At 41.7% G+C, this 19,288-nt stretch overlaps 1 long non-coding RNA gene across 1 annotated transcript; it reads left to right on the top strand.

Annotated features, from left to right (window-relative positions):
- The first annotated feature begins 241 nt into the window (after positions 1–241).
- On the top strand, positions 242–18,694 carry LOC110215545 (uncharacterized). Its single transcript, XR_013483071.1, has 2 exons — positions 242–1,724; positions 18,602–18,694. It is a non-coding gene; the product is annotated as an uncharacterized LOC110215545 (long non-coding RNA).
- The last annotated feature ends 594 nt before the right edge of the window (positions 18,695–19,288 follow it).

Raw genomic sequence — 19,288 nt, 5'->3', positions numbered from 1 at the left:
AAGCTTCCAAAATCTTTATTATAAAGATATAATGTATAAGGATTGTTAGACTCAAAAGCCTAATCAGTAGTCAAAGAGCTCATAAGACACTTCAGATGGAAATCCCTAGTAGAAAGGGAGAATTCTTTCCACTTTAGGAATTTAAGCCAAAGAGAAATTCTGGCTACCTGTTTTCTTAATAGGCTGCAAACTCCTTAAGACCCAGGGAAATCAGCTTTTAAGAAGCTATAGCCACCTATAACAAGGGTTGTCAAGAGTCCCAGGATTTTCTGGGAGGGCAGCTGAGGAGGGTTCTATGAAAAGAGGCCCTAAGCCTCAAGCAAGAAAAAAAAAATGACTGGGAAGGAAGGAAGGAAGGCAGTGTTGAAAGGAAAATTCTTCATTTTGGCTTTCACCCTGATTAACGAGACAAAAACTCGGGACAAAGAGAATTAAAAGGATTTTATCATAAGTATGCCTAGGTAGCAGCACATTGATGGGCTGATCTCTGGAGATCACCAATGGCTTCTAGGTGGGGACAGCTTTCTTCTTTAGGTAACTTTAAGATAATCCAGATGGGTCCATAGCAGCAAAAGAGGTGGGGCCCCTGTATCTCAGTTCCTCCCTGAGGTACCAAGAACGTGACATTTTGCTGGTAGGGATATGTGACAAAGAACAGGTGATACAAAAACTGCAGACTTGTTCTCTCCTTCCCCACCAGAACCTCCCCCCAACCAACCCCTCAGGGCTGGGAACAATAGGAAACTGAGTGAACATAACTTTTTTTTTTTTGCACTTAATAATATTTTGTGTTTTCCTCAATTACATGAAAAGATAGTTTTCAACATTCGTTTTTGTAAGATATTGAGTTCCAAATTTTTCTCCCTCCCTTCCCTCCTCCCTCCCTAAGACAGCAAGCAATCTGATATATACAACAGAACTTTCTACAGCAGGAAGGGAGGGAGGGAGGGAGGGAGGAAGGCAGGAAGGAAGGAAGGATGGAAGGAAGGGAGGGAGGGAAAAAAAAGAATGAAGGCTAGAGGCTAGGCCATTGGTAAATGTAAAGCCTGAGGAGGCTAGCTCCTTTCCACCCACCCAACTCACATGCATTCTACCTCAGTGAGCCTAGGGCTATACTGTTTTACCAGTGTTAGGGGTTTCTATGACTTTGGTGATCTGACTTCTAAGAGAGGTAACAGTATCATACTCCTCCCGAATTCCCCCAATACCCACCAACAGCCACTGTAAGATCTGGACACCCTAGTTGATTTTTGTCCCTCTCACCCCCTCCCCCCCAATTCTATTTGATGAAATTACTGGGCTTAAGGCTAAAAGCCCTTTCAGGCCTCAAGTGGTCATATTTACATACGAAAGAAAGAGACAAGAAATCTGGTTGAGGAGCCACTGAGACAGTGAATATAGATTGCCTAGGTGTTTTTTCTCAGGTACTCATGTACTTGGGCAAACAGGGTGGGCTGTTCAAAACCAGAGAATTGACTCCCTACAGGGCAGTCTATAAGAAAGTTGGCCCAGTGATTGGGCTTTTGTGGAAGAAGAACTCTGTCATTAAAGAACCCCTTATTTCTCAAAAGGTAGACGGGAGGAAACTTTTTTCTCGCAAGTCTGGCTAACTTGTCTCCTCTCTGCAGGTGCTTCTGCGGCAAGATGCCATTGCTGATGGAGGAGGAGCGGTGGCGAAGAGAGCCATCCCCTTCTCTGCCTTGCTGTTTTCTACAAGCACAAGGGTGAGTGCAGAGCTTCCTCCAGAGCTCAGCCCTTTCTGCCTTGATGCTGACTTCTTCCCTCTCTTCTCACCTGTTTCATAGATAGATCCTTCTTGCTTTTTACCTAGGCCAAAAAAAACATGGCTGATCCTTTCAGGGAATCCTTTAGGGGTTTCTCCAAATCCCACTAATTGCCTTCTTTTGACTAAAGCCCTCTAACTCCATCAGGCTCATTGAAGAGACTTCTCTGCAGCCTTTGACATGGTTGATGACCCTCTTGTCCTTGATACTCAATACTATCAATGGCAAACAATCACCTGCACTCTTATTATGTTCTCAGGTGGTTGAGAAAACACTTTCATGCCCTATTATCAGGTTGTTTAGGAAAACTCTCCAGCCTAGTCTGGGATTTTCCCTCTTCAACACAGTGTTACCACAATCTCCCTCTTTTTCCATTCAAAGCAAAGATCATTTCTACGACATCCCTGCAAAGTGGTTTTGACACAATCTCTCTCTCTCAGTGGCTGACAGGATGCTACTTAGCCTTTATTTGAGGAGGTTTTACTCCCCATAGAATCATAGAATTGCAGTTTTAGAATAAATCTCCAAGGCCATCTAACCCAACCCACCTGAAGCAGGAATCCCATCTACGTTTCTGACAAATGGTCATCCAGCTTCTTTTAGAACATCTCCAGTGGTCGGTAGCTCACCATTCCCCAGAGAACTGGTAAGATTTAATAGCTATAATTATTATTGTTATTTTTTTGGAGGCAATTGGGGTTAAGTGACTTGCCCAGGATCACACAGCAGGGTCTGAGGCTGAATTTGAAGTCGGGTCCACCTGACTGCAGGGCCTGTGCTCTATCTACTTCGCCACCTAGCTGCCCCCATAGCTTTAATTATTAGAAGAGAGGTAATGTGGCCTGGTGGATTTATCAGTGGTCTTAAAGTCAGGAGTTCAACTTAATGCTGCTGGGCAATCCTTCTACATTTATCTCCCTTATCAACTCACTACCCCACTCTCCATAGCAGTTCTTCCAAACCTTTCCATCCCTCTACCTTGCTTGGCTACCACCTGGTGTTCTTTAACCCAGTAACACTGGCCTCCCTGTTTTTAGAACAACACGCTCAGTCTCTTGGCTTCAGGCACTTTCTCTGGCTGTCCCCCAGGCCTGGAATGCTCTGCCTCCTCCTCTCAAAATCTCATCTTCTCCGGGCAGCCTTTCCCTAACCTTCCTAGTTCTAATACTTTTGCTCTATGAATTATTTTCTATTTTTCCTGCATCTAGAATGTTTGTATAGATGCGTTTGCTTGTTGTCTCCTCCATCAGACTGTGAGCTCCTCTTGGGAAGGAACTGTTTTTTGCTCTTCTTTATATCCCCAACACTTAACACAGTGCCTGGTACATACTGACTGTTGGGTCATATGATCACAGGTTTAGAACTGGAAGGCTTAGAAGTCGACTGATTCAACCTCCCTCTTTTTAAACATGGGAAAACTGAATCTCAGAGAGGCTAAGAGATTTGTCCAATATTATGTAAGTGTCATTGCTGGGGTTTGAACTCAGGTCCTCTTCCTACAAATCTGGTGCTCTTTTAAACCTCTGGAAGGTAGAAGAAAGAACTAAAAAAGCTAGAGTTGGTAGCTCTGATTTGTGATCTCTTGGGTCCTAAATCAAGTGCATCCAGAATTCATTATGTTCAGGTCTGGTTGGCAGATTTTTGAGAAAGGACATCAGGTAAAGAGGGATTAGATTTGCTCTACTTGGATCTTCTCAAACACTTGCCATCTGGCTTTTACTGTGTTACTCAGCAGCAAGGTGGAGCAGTGTATTGGATGTAGGGAAAGGAGGACCTGAGTTCAAATTCTGCCGAAGATACTTAGCTGATAGCTATGCAACACTGGGCAACATCATCTAACTCCTGTCTGCCTCATTCTCCTTATTTGTAAAATGGGGATAATAATAGCAGTCAGGTGGCATAGTGGGTTGAGTGCTGGGCCTGGAGTCAGAAAACTTCTTCCTGAGTTCAAATCTGACCTCAGACACTTACCAGCTGTCTGACCCTTGGCAAGCCACTTCACCTTGTTTACCTCAGTCTCCTTATCTATAAAATAAGAAGGAAATGGCAAACCACTCCAGTATCTTTGCCAAGAGTACCCCAAATGAGGTCATGAAGAGTTGAACAGCAATGAACAAGATAGCATATACCTTCCAGGGCTGTTAGGGAGATACGATTTGTAAAGTACTTTGTAAGGCTTAAAGTGCTATATAAGTGCTATTACTTAACTGAAATTGTTCTCTCCCAAGGTTACCAGTGATCTCTTACTTGCTGAATTTGATTGTTTGGGTTGTTGTTGTTGTTTTTTTTTTTGGCTAGGCAATGGGGTTAAGTGACTTACCCAGGGTCATACAGCCAGTAAGTATCAAAGGCCAGATTTGAACTCAGGTCCTCCTGACTCCAGGGCCAGTGCTCTATTCACTGTGCCACCTAGCTGCCCCTTATTTGCTGAATTTGAGGGCCTTTCTTAAGTACTCAGCCTTCTTGACCTCAGCAGCATTTGATACCGTTGACTACCCTCTCTTTCCATCTCCTCCCTGGGTTTCAGGACACTATACGCTGTTGGTTTTCCTTCTATCAGTGTGGATGCTTCTTCTAAGACTCTTTGGCTGGATCACCAATCCTGACCCAGCCACTGACCATAGCTCTGTCCTGGAACTTTTTTTTCCTCCTCTTGTCTCTTATTTTTTTGTTTTTAGGCAATTGGGGTTAAGTGACTTGCCCAGGGTCATACAGCTAGTAAGTGTCAAGTGTTTAGTCTGAGGCCAGATTTGAATTCAGGTCTTCCTGACTTCAGGGCCAGTGCTCTATGCAGCCTCTCTTCTCTTAGTAGTACTCATAAGTTCCCCTGGGGTTCAGTTCTTACCTCTCTAAAGAGGACTCTCAGCTCTATAAACCTGGCCCTAGTTGCTCTTCTTAGCTCTAGTAGATGGTGCAATGGAGTCAAGGAGACTTGAGTTCAAATTCAAATGAGTTTTCACATGTGTAAAATGAGGGGGTGGCTTCTAAGCCTCTAAATTTATAATCCAGTGAGCCTGTAGCAAACTGATAGGCCTATAGGCTTCTCAAACTTGACCTGTCATTATTTCCCCCCTAAACCTACCATTCTTCCTAACATCCCTATTTGGCTTAAAAGCATGACCATCCTTCCAGGGATTCAGGTTCATAACTTTGGAGTTGTGAGGCAGGGAAGTAGCTCGGTAGGTCACACATTGGAGTCAGGAAGACCAGAGTTCAAATTTGACCTCAGGCACTTACTAGTTGTATGACCTTAGGCAAGTCATTTAACCTGTCTGCCACAGTTTCCTATAAAATTGGGGCGGGGCACAGCTAGGTGGCACTGTAGCCACAAACCCAGTGTAATTGTGAGGATCAAATGAGATAATATATGTAAAGCACTTTGCTTTGTAAACCTTAAAAGCTCTATGTAAATGCTAGCCTACTATTAGAATCCTCCTTGTAGAATCCTTATCCTAACTCCCACTCTCCCTGAGATAAATTTCAGGCCCACTAAGTTTAGCTATATCTCCCCCTCAGTAGTCTCACAATGTCTTTGAGGATTCTATGTCTATGGTGATTCTCTTGAGCCCCCACCAGTGTGCTTTCCTACAAGGTTTATCAGTTGAGAATTAATTTAATTGCCAGCTTTAAGCAGCTTTTAGAATGAAGTATTTACTAAGTTGGTATAGTAAGAGACAGTTAGTGCTGGGCCTGGAGTCAAGATTTATCTCCCTGAGTTCAAATTTGGCCTCAGACACTTCCTAGCTGTGTGACCCTGGGCAAGTCACTTAACCCTGCTTTCCTCAATTATAAAATGAGCTGGAGAAGGAAATGGCAAACCCCTCTAGTATCTTTGCCAAGAAAACCCCTAATGGGGTCACAAAGAGTGGGACACAACTGAACAACAACTGTTGTTGTTGGAACAGTTGGTACAAAATGTCCTGTCCTCCTCTCCCCCACCCCCAACACACATATATGAAACGCACTATTCCCACATGTACATGTATAATCCAGGGAAAAAACGGGCTCAAGCTTAGAGAATACAGGTAATGAAAGGGTAACTCAACAGCTCTTGGTTACTGGAAGCTCTTTTCTCCTATTCATGGGGTGCTCAAGAAGCTCTCCTTAATTACTGTGAAATTGTGTGCATCAGTCCATTGCCATTAGCTGATCCATGGATAAAGTTGGGACACCAGTGGGAAGACAGGAAATCCAAAATACTCTAGACCTTTCAGAACCTGCAAGGTCTTTCTCTGGCTAAAGGGGCAGGGAGAAAGGAGACCTGGACATGCCTGGAAGCCAAGGTTTCTCTACCTTGTCACCCCTCACCCCCAGTGATTCTACCTCAGGAATGTGCTGGAAAATGTACTTGCCCCAATTTCTGGAAATCAATCACTTCTCCATGTTTGGTAATTTATAGGCAGTGTCATTGTGATGGTCATAATCAATTGAGGACCTTTTAGCACTTAAGTCTAAGGACTTTAAGAAATTTAGACAGTTCCCACCTGGTTATTTAGGCTAAAATGGGGTGGGATGGTTTTGACTCCCCCCTGATACTTGACTCTCCATTCTTCCCTACACTCCTACAACCAATGACTTCTTTAATCTTGTGAATCCACCTTCGCAGTTGCCAGTGGTCCTGATCTGTCTGGCCACTGGACCCAGATGGGTCTGTGAGGCTGGTGACTTTGCATAGCCCTGCCTCACAAATCCAATTCACTCGCAAGTCATGGCATGACCTTCCTGATGTCATGGTCCTCTTTGAGAATGAAGGACAAACCATAGTCTGTGAGTAGTCTGAGCTGCCCCACTGGGCACAACTGACCAATTCCAGTTGGGCAACTGAGCCCCTCTCCTCCCCTCCCATCTTGTGCTCTTATGATGTATCATGCTCTTACCTGAGGGTACTGTGCCCGAAAGAAGGTAAATTTTGATGGCTGAAACCTACTTTGATATCTTGGAGTTTACTGGCTAGATTTCTTTCTTAAAGACCAGGCCTTAAACCCAATTCACTCTGGCTGTCATTGATTGGCCAACAATAGGTTCCTGGCCAAGCACAACTTAATGATTACTTTTTGGGCCCTGATAGCTCAGAGTAAATGTAAATAGTAATTTGTTTCTCTTTTGGCCAGAAACCTTTGAGTGTCTTCCTCTCCCATTTTGACTATTATTATTATTATTATTAAATGGGCCATCCCTTTGCTCGATTCTTAAACAGCTCTAATCATTGCCTCAGTCAAAGTGAAAACTCAGAAAGACCTTAGCTTAAAAAGCCAAGGTCTCCACTGCATCTGAGGCCATTTCCACTTGTCCTGATCTATATCTAGCTACTGGACCCAGGTGGCTCTGGAGGAGAAAGTGAGGTTGGTGACTTCGCATAGCCCTGCCTTGCTTAGATCCAATTTACCTGCAAGTCATGGCATCTTCCTGATGTTATAGTCCTCTTCAAGAACTAAGGACAAACTACAACACATAACCACATCTTCAACATTTCTCTCACCTTTTCTTCTCTATCACATCACTAACACCTTTTTTTCCCCCCCAGGCCCTTATCCCCAAGAGCTTGGGCCACTGAAAAAACCACATAATTGGTCTTTCTGCCTCAGTCTTTTCTTTCCCCTCCATTCCATTCTTCATGTAGTTGACAAATTGATATTTCTAAAGTACAAATTGGAACACATCAGTCTCTTGCTTAAGAAACTCCAGAGGTATCCAATTGCCCTTTGGGTAAAATACAAACCCTTCTGGCCACCTAAGACCCTTCATCATCTAACTCCACTCTATCTTTCCAGGTTTATTGCCCACACTGGTTTTTCAGGAACCCTATATTCTGGTCAAACCGGCTTCCATGCTGCTCCTCATACACCACATTTATTAGCCATTTCTGTTCCTTCTCACTGGCTATCTTCCATGCCAAAATGCTTCCCTTCTTCACCTCTTCCTCTTCAAATCCTAACTCCCTTTAAGGCTAAGCTCAGGCCTTTCCCCTTTCCCTCAGCTGTTTGTGCTCTCTCTTCCCACCCTTCTACCCCCCTCCCACCCCAAGGTAATTTGCACGTACTTGTATACATTTTATTATAATTATTTATGTATAAATACATAAATAATTATATATAATATAATATAAATATTACAATTATAATATATAATATAATTATAATACATGTTATATTTACCTATCCATCATCCCAATAGAATGTAAAGGCCTAAGACTTTTTCAGTTTTGTCTCTATATATCCCCCACCCCCCACCATGATACCTTACACATAGCAAGTCTTGAAAATGCTCATTGAATGAATAAATTTAGAGCCTCACTTGGTACAACTAGAAGCAGTGGGTAGCAGTTTCAGAGAGGCAGATAGAAGTGACAGAATCTATAGAAGGAAAAGTTTCCTAACCATTAGGGCTCTGAGCGGATTGTCTTGGGAAAGATTCCCCATTAGTGAAGACTAGACGACCTCTCATCAGGACGTTGCAAAGGAGGCTTTGGCTTATTTATATGTTGGACCAGATTACCTACCTTCCAGGTACCTTCTAACTCAGAGATTCTGTGGTTCAGGACCGAACTCCACCAACCTCATAATTCATCCTAATGCCTTCCCTGGGTATGTGGTGTGGGGTTTAAGAACTGGGAGTAAAGAAGATATCCAGTAATCCTCACTGTTGCTTTGAGTACTCAGCCAGGAACCAAAAAGTCAAACCCCTTTTCACTGATGGACCAGTGTCTCAGAGGCACTTCACTAGCCTCTAATTATTGCTAGATATTCTGAAGTTTCTCAGATATCTTCCTCCACCCAGGGAGCACCCTTCATGAAGTTCCAAGAAGCTCCCCTCAAAGTCACAGCTTTGTTTTAAGAGGAGACTCTGGAAGTTTTTCCTGAAAACCTTGACCCTAGAATGTTTAATTTCGTGTGTGTATGTGTGTGTGTTTTAAACCAAAAATACCCTTTGTGAATCTGACTGAAAGGAGGGGAATCTGATTCCCTGGACCCTCCATTGGGTATAAAGTCAGTTCAGCATTAGATGTGCAGAACTCTGTTGTTCTTCCTCAAAAAAGGCTTGGCATTTGCTACAGGCCAAGGCATGTTGCTCATTGTGCTTTCCAAGCCTTTGGAAAAAACACAATGAGCAAGGACAAGCCTCATTATTGTTCTAGCCCGAGTGAGAAAGCTGCTTTCACACCATGGGCAATGCTGATTTGCAAGACAATGGCCTACACAAACTTTCTGGATCCTTTGGTTTCTGCTTGGCATTTGGCTGGATTATTCTTAGGTAACAGAGTATTATCTGTATGGTAGATATACAATTATCCTCAGAGCCTGAAACCTAATTAGGAATCTTTGCTCTGGAGGCAAAAAGGAAGACAAGTACTCTCACTTAGGAGGAGGAAAATAGGAGCTTGAGTAGGGATGATGGGAGGGGAACCTCACTCCATTGCATCATCTAATGGTATCTAATCCAATCCGATTAATCTAATTCATTCTGGTCCAATAACTATTTGTTAAATGCCATCGAAGTATAATAAGAAATATATTGCTTATAACCTCAGCCCCTGGCACAGTGTTTGATACATGCTGTTGAGTGGTTTTTCAGTCACATCTGAATCTTTGTGACCCCATTTGGGTTTTTCTTGGCAGAGATACTGGAGAGGTTTGCCATTTCCTTCTTGAGCTCATTTTACAGATAAGAAACTGAGGCAACCGAGTTAAGTGACTTGCCCAGGGTCACAGCTAGTAAGTGTCTGACGACAGATTTGAATTTAGGAAGATGAGTCTTCTTGACTCCAGGCCCAGCACTGCACCATCTAGCTGCTCCTTGGGAGCTGTACTGCTAGACCGAAGAAGAGCAAATGTTAGAACTTTTTTAAACTGGGAAAGATAACTGAGTCTGCATACTGTAGGCCAATGAACTTGACTTTGATTCCTGGGAAAAGTCTAGAATGGATTATCAAATGGATGATTAATTCCAGGAAAAAACAAAAACCAAAAAACCCCAAGCAAAACACAAACCCAGAGCAAAAACCAAACAGCAAACTATTCATCAAGAGCATGTCATGTCAGATTGAATTTAATTTCCTTTTTGATAGGGTTACTAAAGGTTAGGCATTATTTACCTAGATTCTTGTAAAGTTTTTGACAAATTCTTTCGTACTTGTAGACATTAGAAAGTTAGGCCTGAAGTAATGAAGATATGAGTTCAAATCTGGCCTCAGACACTTACTTAGCTATGTAACTCTGGGCAAGTCACTTAACCCTGTTTGCCTCGGTTTCCTTATCTGTAAAATGAGCTGGGGAACGCAACAACAAACCACTCCAATATCTTTGCCAAAAAAACCCCAAATGGGATCACAGAGTTGGACACAACTGAAATGCCTAAACAACCAAATTCTTATAGACAAGATGGAGAGATATGGGCTGCTAGTTAGTAATACAATTAGATGGATTCCGATCTAGTTGAATGGCTAGACTCACTCAAGAACTGATGTCAGATTGAAATTTGGTCTCCAGTACATCTGTTCAGACATTTGCCCTGGTCAAACCATACCTGGCTTAAAATGTTTAGTTGTGGGCAGTTCATTCAAAGACTGCCAAACATCCAGGAAAGGGAAACCAGATAGTTAAAGACTTTGTGTCAATACAATATGGAGATAATTTGAAGGACTTGGGTATATTTAGTCTAGTATTGGGTGGATGGGGGAGACTTCCACTGGGAAGAATGTGCTGTTTGCCCAGAGCTAGGGCACAACTAGGGGTTACGGGTGAAGGTTGCAAAGTGACAAATCTAGGCTTGATGTTAGGAAAAACTTTGTAATCATCAGAGCTGTTCAAAAGTGGAATGAGTTGTCTTGGGAGAGAGTGGCTTCCCCCTCACCAGAAATCTTTTAGCAAAAACTGGATGATCACTGGCCAGGTATGTTTTAGAGGAGACTCTATGACCTTTGAAGTCTCTTCCAACTCTTGAGATTCTGTAATTTTAAGTAGAGAAAAAGGGCCAATGTGAGAGATGTTGTGGAGGCAGAATCAGTAGGACTTGGTAATTGATTGGATGGAGGAGGCGAGGTTAAGGAGAGGAAAGAACAAAAGAAGACCCCAAAGTTTTGAGCTTATGTCACAATGACTATAGTGTCACCAACAGAAAAGGGGATGTTATGGGAAGAGAGGTAGGTTTAAGGGGGAAAGTGATGAGTTCCGTTTTGGACATGTCCAACAAGAACAGAGTATAACAAGGTGAACACCTCCCTTATTCTGGGCATTTTCAATACTTCTACTAATGCAGCATTAGTTCAAATGACTATTTGACAGCTGCTATATCACACTATTAATTCATCTCAAGCTTGTATTCCACTGTACATCCAGGGCATTTTTGATATGAATTGCTAAGCTGTTTTTTTTCCCCCTATTTTTTATTTGGGCAATTAATTTCCTTTTTTTTTTAAAAACCCAGCTGCAGGACATTACAAATTATCCTTGTTAAACCTGATCCTGTTAACTGCAGTCTCACTGTTCTGGTGTGCGGAGATATTTTTGATCCCAGTTTTGTCATCCAGCTATACATCCTTGCTTTGTGTATGTTCAAATTTGACAATGATGCCATCCACGCAAACCATGCCATCCTGTAAGTCATTAAAAGGCTGAGTGGAATTGGACAGACCTTCATGCCATGTACTTCAATAAATCTCAGATTTTCTAGAAAGCACACTTCTTATTTTGTACAGTTTTAGAACCACACAGTTGGTAAAGTTTTGATAAGGACCTATCCTTGGCCTACTTCTATCAGTTTATTAACCAGTGCTCTTTGGATCCAGTCAGAAAACCAATTCTGAACCCAAACAACTAATATAATCCATCTAGCCTCCATTTCTCCATCTTGTCTCCAAGGATATCATGAAAGACTCTGTCAAATAATACCGATATTGCTGAAGTGATGATATATTTTATTTGCAGTTCTCCTGCAACACCATAAAGAAACAGATATTGATTTGGTGAGGAGGAAAACTCCTTAACAATTAGAACTATCTCAAAGTGGAACTGGCTTCCTCAGAATGTAATGGTTTTCCTCTTTTCAAGCACAGGCTATGCCATAAAGGAGAGTCTTCCTTTTCTTCCCCCGCCCCCCCCATCCCCTCCATTCAGGTATAGGTTATACTAGTGGCCTCTCAGGTCCTTTTCCAACTCTTGAGATTTTGTGCTTCTGAGATCTTCTCAGAAAGAAAAACATATATGGGTTTGCCCTTACTAATAACATCAAGTCTAGACCATGCTCAGATTTTCTTATACAAAGAGGATTTGGAATAAAATACACCCTATATTTGGACAATATGGTAATTTTTGCACAGGAAGGACAGCCTTGCAAACAGAGAGAGTAGGAGTGAGAAGAATTCTGAGCCATTGAGCTATTTCCATCCTTTTGTTTGAACGAGTACACTAATAAAGCAAGTAATAAGTGAGTCAACTTCTCATTCTTCAACCATTTTACTTGTGAATTTCCAGATGTTAGTTAACATTTTCGGCAAGGCACATCTGCTTTAAATCATGATTGGCCTCTTGTGTAACGCCCACTCCCAAGGAACTTTCTCACTTTGAGTTCTATGTTTTATTTGTGATAGCTTAATGTTCAGAAAGCAATTTCAGTAAGTGCTTTACTTAATCAGTTTGCATCCACATATAGACATCTGGGACTCTACTTCCACAGCACTTCATGCCATGCACTTCCATAAATCTCAGTTTTTCTCGAAAGCACACTTCTGATTTCATATGCAGGTTTTAGGTTTCAATCACTATATTAAATGATCTATTCTCTCCAGTGTGAGGGGACACAGGGAGAAATGAACAACTATTGCTGCTTTTACATATTAAAAGAGGTTTATTTCATACCCTCAATAAGGTTATTAGAAGGGAATAGGCAGGCTTTTGCAAGTGATATTTCTGAGATGACATTTTTACCGCCACACAGTTGGTAAAGCTGAAACAAGTGGAGAACACAAGATTTCACCGTGCTTTTCATTTAATCTAAAAATATATCCATTTCAGTAGAGCACAATTCTGCCTATATGACCCACCACCAAGGTGTTTCCCATGCATATGTCAAAACTATATGCATAATTCCTTCTATGTAGGAAAAGAAAAATGTAACAACAGAAATAATCCTGCTTTATGGCCCCTTTCCCCTTCCAATCATTATCAGGTAAATCATAAAACAGGCAGATATATGCTTGCCAAAGGCATTTGCCATTACCATGAAGGAGATCCTAGCTGAACAGAGTACAAGCTAAATAGGGATTTTTTATAGATGATAAAGTTCTCAGCTGATTCCGTTTGCAACTGGCACTGAGGTGACGGTGTCAGTCTCAGGAGTGTTGCAGAATCTCCTCAAGTGAGATGTTCGGACCTTCCATGGGATATAGCTATGGAAAGTTCCAAAGGCTTACATCTTGTACAGTCATTATGTGTATTGGTCAGGGTGCTCTGCTGATCCATCCACCCCCCTTATACTTCTATTTACAGGTCTAGCCTTAAGGACAATTGTTTATTTGTTTAATAATATCTAGCACTTTAAGATTTGCAAAGTTGGGGCAGCTAGGTGGCACAGTGGATAGAGCACTGGCCCTGAAGTAAGGAGGACCTGAGTTCAAATCCAGCCTCAGACCAAACACTTGACACTAGCTGTGTGATCCTGGGCAAGTCACTTAACCTCAATTGCCAAAAAAAAAAAAGATTTGCAAAGTGGTTTACTTGTGTTATCTCATTTTTATCCTCACAATGACTATATGAGTAAGTACAATTACTATTCCCATTCCTGAGAAAGGTTAAGTGATTTGCCCAGGGTCCATATAATGAGTGAGGCACCATTTTAAATCACATTTAATCAAGAATTTCTTGCCTTATTTAAAGAAATCCACATGTTTGGCACAAGACCATTTGAATTCCACACATTTGGCATTTCACATAAGGAGTAGAGCAAATAATGTGATTAGCAGGCCTTAAATCAATGTGCTAGGATCTTGCCAAAGCACTATTTATTGTTCTATCCAATTTCATTTCAGCTGGGTGAAATATCAAGATTTAGGATCCCTCATGCAACTTACAGTCTAGTAGAGAGATATGACACACACAAAAAGAAATATAACAAAAACCATACGTAAGATGTGTAGATGAGAAGTCCAAATAACACATGTGTGAAGATGGGAGAAATGTGAAAAAGTATTAAAGGTCACTGATGACTGGGCAGATGGGAAATTTGCCATGGAAAAAGATATGATTTGAATTGGGATTTAAAGGAGAGCTAGTAATCCAATAGATGGGAAAAGGAAAATAATTCTAAATGTACATGTAACATAGCAACTTCCTTTGTCATAAAAGTCCTTGACAGAGTCAAATGCTTCAATGTTAGAAATGGATATGGTTTTTGAAAGAATTATCTTTCCTCTAATCTAGAAAAATTAGGTTATTTCCCTTCTGGACCACTAGGCCTTACCTTCCTCCTCACTATAGTATCTAAGGACCATTAGACCTTTCCATCTACCCTGTGTCTGAACCATCCTATGGTATTGTTCCCCCCTTAGAATGTGAGCTTCATGAGAGCAAGGGACAGATCACCTTTCTATTTATAACTCCGGTGCTTGGCAAAGTGCTTTGCATATTATTGTTGAGTTGTTTTTCAGTCTCGTCTGACTCTTGGTGACCCCATTTGGGACTTTCTTGGCAAAGATACTAGAGTGGTTTGCCATTTCCTTTCCAGCACATTTTACAGATGAAGAACTGAGGCAAATGAGGTTAAGTAACTTGTCCAGGGTCACACAGTAGTAAGTGTCTAAACCTGGGTTTGAACTCAAGAAGATGAGTCTTCCTGACTCCAGGCCCAGCATTCTATTCGCTGTGCCACCAAGCTGCCTCTAGTTGCGCATACACACACACACACACACACACACACACACACACACACACACACACACACTTGCATATAGGAAGTAATAAATCCTCTTTCATTCATTCATCTGGAGCACAAGCAAAGGCATGGAATTAGGCAATTTCAGGGCATGAATAGTATATAATAAGTAGTACACTTTTGGCAGTCATGGTGGGAAGTTGTATGACACAAGGCTGGAAAGAAATACTGGTGCCAGAGTGTGGAGTCTTTAATCCCAGGCAAAGATAGATGAATTCCACTTGGTAGGTAGTTAGTATGGTGCCCTTGAGGGAGTGACTGGATCCTATCTATGAATAAGAAAGGTATATCTGGCAGAAAGGTTTGGAGGTGAGAAGATCTGCTAGTAGGCTGCTGTTATAGTTCAGACAGGTGTCAATTAGAACTTTATTAGGGTGGTGGTTGTTGAAATAGGAGGGAGCAGAGCCAGTAGAAATTGTGATGGATAAAAAGATAGGAATATTAAATGATTAGATATGAGATATTGGAAAGGATGAAAAATAAAACAAAACATTCCAAACTCAGAAAATAATGAAGTCAAAAAAGAGAAGTAGATTTAGGGGGAAGATAATAAGGCTGGTTTTGTGTGTGAAGAGTTTGAAGTGCCAGTGGGATATCCAGAAAGAGCTATTCTGTGGGCAGCTGGAAATGTAGGTCTGGAGCTTGAAAGGAAGGCAGGGCTAAGAATACTGGTTGGGAGTTATTCAATTCAAGTCAGCATATATTTATTTAGCATCCCCTATGTGTGTGTGCTAAATATTGAGGACAGAAAGACAAAAATGAAACAATTCTTGCCCTCGTGGAACTTAATATATATTTGAAGTTATTGGTACTTTAAGGTTTGCAAAGAACTTTGACATATATTGCCTTATTTGAGACTAAGTTTGCATAGAGTTAAGAGTTGAAGTTGTGAGAATGCATGAGATTGCCAAGGTAGCAGGCAGAGAGAGAAGGCAGAGGATGGAGTTTTTAGAGTGAGGAGGAAGAAGCAGACTCAATGTAGGAAATAGAGTAGGAAATTGACTTTCTAAAAGGGATCTTAACATAAAAGATTCAAATTCAACCTCACAGAAATCACTGAAATTTGCGATGGGACTAGTAACCTGAATAAGACTATGGAGAAGTATGCTTTATTCAAAAGGCCAAGATTAGATACAAGGGGTAGTGAAATAGCATTTTATATTAAGAAGCTATACTTATGTGAGGTAATCCAGTGACCGTGGTGGAGAGCTTTTGGGTGAGGATTGTCGCAATAGTAGAGTGGAAATACCTTTGGCTTTGCACTTAGAACACATGGGTTTTAATTTTGGCCTGATCACTGACAAGATGTGTGACCTCTCTAGGTCTCAGGGTAGCCAGCAGGCGCAGTGGACAGAGCGCTGGCCCTGGAGTCAGGAGTTCCTGAGTACAAATCTGGCCTCAGACACTTACTAGCTGTGGGACCCTGGGCAAGTCACTTTGCCCTGTTTGCCTCAGTTTCCTCATCTGTAAAATGAGCTAGAGAGGGAAATAGCAATCCACTCTAGTATCTTTGCCAAGAAAACCCTAAATGGGGTCTATGAAGAGTCAAACACAACTGCAATGACCAAACAACAATGTCTCAGTTTCTTCTTTTTTAGTTTTCATCAAAAAGGTTGGACTTGACATGCTTTAAGATCCCTTCCAACTCTAAATCCTGTGAGTCAGTGCACAGGGTGAAGATGGCTTTTTTCAAGTATGGCAAAAGAAAAAAAAAAAGAAAGAGCCAACAGTAGCCGAACGGGATAAAAGGGTCAAGGGAAGACTTTTTTTTCCCCTTTTTTTTTTTAGGATTATGAAGACCTGATTGTTTTTAAGAACATGGGGAAAAAGGCATTGGAGAAGATAGACTGAAGATGCGTGAGGGATGGGACTGACTGCTGGAGCAAGAACCTTGAAAAGGCAGGAAGGGGTAGGATCAAGGGCTCAAAGACACACAAAGAAGATAAGACTAGCAAAGAAGAGGGATATCTTTTTCCTTGCCTACAAGAAGGAATGATCACAAAGTGGCTGATAACGCTGGAAGTTTTGAGGCATAGAAGAGGAAAGCTGAGGAAGCTTATGTGAGATGGGCCAATCATTGATAGAGAAGATTAAGTCATCTGCTATATTGTTGTGATTGATCATTTTTCAGTTGTGTCCAACTCTTCATCAGTCCCATGTGGGGTTTTCTTGGCCAAGGTACTAGAGTGGTTTACTCTTTTCTTTTCCAGTTTATTTTACAGATGAGGGAACTAAGGCAAACAAGGCTAGGTGACTTGCCTAGGGTCACACAGCTAGTCAGCGTCCAAGGCCAGATTTTAAAATGTTTGCAGCTAAGTGGCGCAGTGGATAGAGTTCTGGCCTTGGAGTCAGGAGGACCTGCATTCAAATCCAGTCTGACACATGACACTTACTAGCTGTGTGACCCTGGGCAAGTCACTTAACCCAGATTGCCTCACCAAAAAGAAAAAAAAATTGTATTCCTCACTTCAGTCCCAGTACTCTTTCTACTGCACCACCCAGCAGCCCCTATAATATATATGTGTGAAGGAATAGGGGAAGATGAGGTTTGCAACAATCATTGTTAAGAATGGGATAGGGAATCTAATCTTTCCTTTGGCTTGTCCCCATGCTTGGAACGCTCTTCCTTCTCATCTCTGCTTCTGGCTTCCTTGGCTTCTTTTAAGTCCGAACCAAAATCCTATGTTCTACATGAAGCCTTTCTGAACACTTCTTAAGTCTTTAATTATTTCTTATTTATCCTATATAAAGCTTGTTTGTACATATTTGCTTGTTATCTCCTCCATTAGTCTGTGAGCTCCTTGAGGGCAGGGACTATCTTTTGCCTTTTTTTTCTAACCTCAGCACTTAGCATAGTTCCTCGCATATAGCAGGCACTTAAATGTTTATTGACTAGGTAGTTGACTGACTCAACATGAGTAGAGTAGCAGGATTGCTAAGTAAGAGAGAGGTTATGAGGTTATGAACCATAAACTTATATGGGGTGAAATCGGCTTGATTTTGTATTTTTCCAATTAAATTCATTAGTCCAGGAGCAAGAGAGGAAGATTCAGATTACCTCTTTTTGACAAGAATGGTGTAAGGTCTAAGAGCTGCTATGTCAAACTCAGATAGAAATGGGGACCATGAAACTATAAAAAAGGATCCCTGTGGGCTATATATATTGCCTTAGAAAATGACATATTAATATTATTTATGTCTTACTTATTTCATCAAATATTTTCCAATTATATTTTAATCTGGTTTGGCCTGCACTTAGGAATGTTGGCCCACGGGCCACCTGTGGTCTAGCAGGTGAAGAGTTCTGGGGTGGTGGCTAGTGAATCAATACAGTGGCAAACAATGGAATGAAGACTGAGGAAGGAGTCAGTGAGGCTAGGGTGGGGCCACAGACTGGGAGAACAGGAAGGGGTCAAGGAACCAGAGTCACAATGAAGAGCAAGAGCAGGTTTAATGGAAGAGAATGAGAGAAATAGAAAGACAGTCAAGGCTCATGTGCCTGCCCCCATTGACTGGCCACTCCCATTTATTCCTTGCCTGGGTATATTTCATTTAAGGCCATTTACAAGGACTTCCTACATAAATATTTCAGTCACAGTGGTAGAAATAAATCATAGCCAGCTAATATCAACGTACCCATCATGAGCATTCCCAGACCAACTTCCAGTCCCTATATAAAGCCCCCAAAGACCAGGCGTGGCAAAAGTTATGTCATTACCAGTTGGGAGCGAGTAAGGACTTCCACTTGGGGCTTTTCACTTACAAACTTCCAGGGTAGATTAGCTTTGCATTTGTGGACATCAGGTGCTGCTGCGGGGGTAGCCAGGCTGAGCTATTAGCTATCCCATGAACCAGTAATCCTATTGAGCATGTATATATAACTTGCTTTCCAGGTGGTGGTGGTGGTGTGGAAACCTGTCTTGCTTTTCAAGACTCAGTGCAGCAATAGTTGAAGTCAACGAAAAATAAAAGTTTTACTAAAAATACCCATGGTTTGTTCTGTTTGCAGCCAGAGAAACTTGCTTACCTGCTCACACTTAAATCTAGAGATATCTGGGTTCCAAAACCTATGCCAGGTTTTTAATAGCCCAAAACTGATCTCACTTTGACTGAACAGCTCCAAATACCCAGCCTAACTCAGTTAGACAAGAGATTTCTCATCTCTGGAAGGGAGAGCCTGACCCCTCTCTCTTTAGATACTTAAGCACTAAGTAAAGTACAACAGCTCTGGGAAGGTGGCCAATAATTTTATTATAAATTGGAAGCACTGGGAACTATAGCAACATTTAAGGGAAGGATGAGCAAAAGGCAGAAAGGAACTGATCAGCATCAGGGAGACTCACTTTTCCTGGGGTGGAGAAATGGGATAGGAGAGAAGGGAGGGGAGAAAATCCACAATCTTCCTTTCTGCTCATACTTGGATGTCAATGCATAAAACTCACCAGAAAATAGTCTCTGAGTGTGATTTGTCTTTCCCTTTCCTCCAGCCCTATGTGGCATCTCCTGGGTCGCCATGAATTACCTTTACCTTAAATCTTTTCCTTTCTTCTTGCTTAGCTCTTGCATCCTTGGCTTCTTTC

The sequence above is a fragment of the Phascolarctos cinereus genome, unplaced genomic scaffold (genome assembly GCF_003287225.1).
Source record: "Phascolarctos cinereus isolate Bilbo 61053 unplaced genomic scaffold, phaCin_HiC Scaffold_726;HRSCAF=1367, whole genome shotgun sequence".
Lineage (NCBI taxonomy): Eukaryota > Metazoa > Chordata > Mammalia > Diprotodontia > Phascolarctidae > Phascolarctos > Phascolarctos cinereus.
The sequence above is the reverse complement of the archived record's forward strand: the minus strand, read 5'-3'. Positions and strand labels throughout refer to the sequence as shown.